Genomic DNA, 4,389 nt, shown 5'->3' on the forward strand with positions numbered 1-4,389 from the left:
GCAGAAATGGTAGCCATTACACCTCCATGCTGTTATGGCTAACATTGCTGCACAGATGAAACAAGCCCAATTCCATGTGGTAGTGTAATGGGCAGCATTCCTTCCTAGTAAGAAAGGAGACCGGGTTTGAGTCCTATCCGTAGCACAAATTTTAATTCATTTCTGCAGCTTCCATCATATTCTAGATCAAGATGAGACTCAAACTATAAAATCTGTCTTTGGTTTGCTTTCCTGACTGTATTTTCCATGTGACTCATACAATTTAAATTATTAGCCGGCCGTTGTGGCCGAGCGGTTGTAGGCGCTTCAGTCTGGAACGGCGCGACTGCTACGGTCGCAGGTTCGAATCCTGCCTCGGGCATGGATGTGTGTGATGTCCTTAGGTTAGTTAGGTTTAAGTAGTTCTAAGTTATAGGGGCTGATGACCTCAGATGTTAAGTCCCATAGTGCTCACAGCCATTTGAACCATTTAAATTATTCATAGTTGTAATTTCAAATAATATAGCTGAGTTAACAGCCATTTGCGTGATTTGTCGTGTAACTGATATTTAGAGGATTATTTTTAGTGCGCATGTGGATGACTTCATATTTCTCATAATTTAAAGTGAATTGCCACTTTTTGCACTATACAGATATCTTGTGTAAGTCATTTTGCAATTCGTTTTGATCATCTGACACTTAAGATGATGGTAAATGACAGCATCACCCAACGGCCTTGCCGCAGTGGTAACACCGGTTCCCGTCAGTTCACCGAAGTTAAGCGCTGTCGGGCTGGACTAGCACTTGGATGGGTGACCATCCGCTCTGCCGAGCGCTGTTGGCAAGCGGGGTGCACTCAGCTCTAGTGAGGCAAACTAAGGAGCTACTTGATTGAGTAATAGCGGCTCCGACCTCGGAAAATGACATACGACCGGGAGAGCGGTGTGCTGACCACATGCCCCTCCACATCCGCATCCAGTGACGCCTTTGGTCTTAGGACGACGCGGCGGCCGGTCGGTACCGTTAGGCCTTCATGGCCTGTTCGGGAGCAGTGTAGTTTTTAAATGACAGCATCATCTACAAACAATCTAAGAGGAATGCTCAGACAGTCAAATCGTTTACAGCATTCAAAACAGCTTTTAGGTCCTGTATTGTTTTTAAGCGAATCTAAACCGTTCTTCATCCAAAACAGTCACAAGTTCGGGTTGCAATGATAGTGGTCGATAGCGATGAGACACCCTTGTCTTCAAAGAAGACCACAAAGGCTCATCAGTACTGTGATCTGTTGACTACGTTGGCCAGGGGAGATGGGATAATTCAGCCTCGTGCCCACGAAAGCAGTCCTGGACGAAGCGAACTGTGTGAACACAGGCCCTGTCGTCTTGGAAAAGAGGCCTTCCATTTGGGGAATAAACATTGTACCAAGGGACGGACTTGAGCAGCTAGAATGCTCATATAATCATTGGCAATAATGCAACCTTGGGGCCTATGAAATACAATAACTTTGGTATAAAAACAATCACAAAGCTCTCTATGTTTCACTGTCGGGACGTAACCTCATCCAGAAATCGGAAAAGGTGTGAAATAAGACTCATCCGACCAAATTACTTTTTTACTTTGCTCTATAGTCCAGGTTTTATAGCGTTGGCAGCACGTTTTCCTCACACGGGTATTTACGTTACTGACGAGTGGCAGTGGGTTTCCAGCTCATCCTGCGATCCCCTAGTTTTGGAGCTCCCTTCATGCTATTTCAGTGCTGACATGGTTCATGAATGCGACGTTCTTCAGTACTTTTTTCAGCTTTCGGCCTCTTATTTTTCTCCACAATCATCTTCAGTGGCCTTGTGTCACAATCACTTAACGCATCCTCTCCTCCACATTGTGACTTAGCGGATGATGTTTTTTTGCGCTTTCCCTGCATGCGGTATAAATCTTCGATACTGTGGCTCTTGAAACATCAAAGAGTTGGAGCTGGCTTGGTTATGGAAGCATCCACCATAAGGACACCAACAATTTTCCCACTTTCGAACTCACTTAGTTCTGACACAATACATTAACAAATACATAGAGCACTGTTCGGACCACGATTGACACTTGCAGTGTATGGAGGATGCCATTCGTGGTCAAATAAAGAAGCACAATCTGCAGGCTGGCTAGCATCCGCATTTATGTTCAAGCATGCATTTCTCGCAGTGTTTTCATATTTTTCTTCAACCCCAGTACCTTGAGACATTACGAGAACCGGTTGTTGCTGCAAGAGCTAGCAGAGGGTGTGTTACCTGTCAGTGGTGAATGCAGTGGCTGGGCACGGCTCGCGTGCTGGCCAAGCGGAGTGGCTGGTGAGCGTGGGACTCTCCCCGACGTGTCCACGCAGGCATAAATCAAGAGGATGCAGGAGACACAATGGCGAATACAGGATGAACGTTGCGTTTTCAAGGTAAGTACGCTACAGACCCTACAAACATTACACATTAAAACTAAATAAAAATCGCGACGATGAGACGAGGTCATTGCAACTCTAAGAACGATTCCACGAGAAGTATTACGAAAGTTACTACTATTTTTAATTATGAATAATACGCTGAACAACAGAAATTAATAACAGTTAAATCACTGAATCGATCACATCATGAGAAGTATCAAATAAAATCTGAAAATGTCAGCAAACACCACGATATGCTACATTTCTAGTCCTGCAGGTATATAAAAAAGTTACAGTCGATTTTATACAAGCTTAGTATATCACAGCCTAAATCCGCCGCAAGCTGCATTTAGTATCAAGGCAGTTGATGTTACCTAGTTCCTCTCCTACTCATTCTACAAGTTACCAATGTCACTGACAAGCCAAAACATTGTGACCACTACCCACCGCGAATTTGGATGCTGCCTGGAGGCGCTAGGGCAAGTGCCGCGGTAACAAAAGTATGTGAACGGAGTAGACACGGACGGGGGATCGTAGCGAAGATATGGGCTGCAAATGCGGAAATCTATTGAGATAAGCGACTTTGACAAAGGCCAGGTTATTATTATGATGTGCCTGTGAACGAGTATCTCGAAAACGACGAAGCTGATCGAATTTCACCTGTTTATCTGGTCTGTAAAGTAGTATGGATGGTGATCTGTGGCGTTTCTGCCGAAAGAGCACAATGCTGGCGCACGCACAAGTGTTTCAGGCACACCGTTCATTGTACGTTGTGGAACATCGAGCTCCGCAGCAGACCACACCTGTGTGTTCACAAGTTGACCCAACGACATCGTGAGATAAGACTGCATTGAGTACGAGACCATCGAGATTCGATCGTCGATCAATGGAAACGTGTCGGCTCTTCGAGTGAATCACATTTTTGCTACACTAGGTCGCTGGTCGTCTTCACAAACGCGGTCGTCGATGTGAACGGCTGCTCGAAACGTGAAGCGCGCCACGGACACAGGAAAGTAGGAGCAGTATTATGGTATGAGTGACATTCTCCTGGGCTTGTTTGGGACCTGCGATAGTAATCGAAGACACGCTGACAGCTGCGAACCACCTGTATCCCTTCATGCTTGATGTCTTCCCCGACGGCGATGTCATCTTTCAGCAGTATAAGTTTCCGTGTCTCGGAGCCAGAACTGTGCTACACTGGTTTTTGGAGCATTTTAGTGAACTCATGTTTATGACTTGGCTATTAAATTCGCCTGACGTAAATTCTATGGAACACATCTAGGTCGCTATTGGGGGCCGTCGTGGCGTACGTAAATCAGCGATCCGTTATTTACGCGAATTACATGACCTGCTTGTAGACATCTAACGCCACTTACCTCCAGAAACCTACCAACAGACTGTTGGATCCTCGGTACGCAGAATCAGTGATGTATTTCGTTGCAAAGTCAGACAGACAAGCTATTAAGCAAATGGTCATAATCTTTTGACTCATCATTGCATACTTCAAGTGATTATCTACGCAAATAGCCATTAACAAAAGACACTAAATCATTATGGAAGTGCGAATAATAAAAAGTAAAACGCTTTGCATGAAGAAACTTGTGTCCAGAGGGCAAAAAGAGACACTTCCTTCAGACTCACCATATGTATTTTGTAATTTTGATGTAAATATTTTGTACTGTAACGCAAGCACGGCTTCCAATTTTGCTAATAACTTGTGTAATACTATGTTGATTTTCTAATAAGAGGGCGAAAAGTGCTTGTAATGGTTGTAAATGTATTCTAATAATATTTGTATACAGGGTGAAGAAATGTTCGCGCACTCAGACTTCACAAAGCGGTTCCTCTCATACTAGCAGTGCAAAAAAGTCTGTCACAAAATTTCTATTTTGGGGAGTAAATGGACGTTAAATATAGGCAATAAATATTGCCAGTCGGGCAACATTGTAATCACATGTGCGGTAATTAACTCTCTCAGCACACATACC

General features: G+C 44.2%; 1 pseudogene; it reads left to right on the plus strand.

Moving 5' to 3' along the window:
* The first annotated feature begins 705 nt into the window (after positions 1–705).
* Positions 706–823, plus strand: LOC126099261 (5S ribosomal RNA; annotated as a pseudogene).
* Positions 824–4,389: the final 3,566 nt, after the last annotated feature.

This window comes from Schistocerca cancellata, chromosome 1 (genome assembly GCF_023864275.1).
Source record: "Schistocerca cancellata isolate TAMUIC-IGC-003103 chromosome 1, iqSchCanc2.1, whole genome shotgun sequence".
NCBI lineage: Eukaryota > Metazoa > Arthropoda > Insecta > Orthoptera > Acrididae > Schistocerca > Schistocerca cancellata.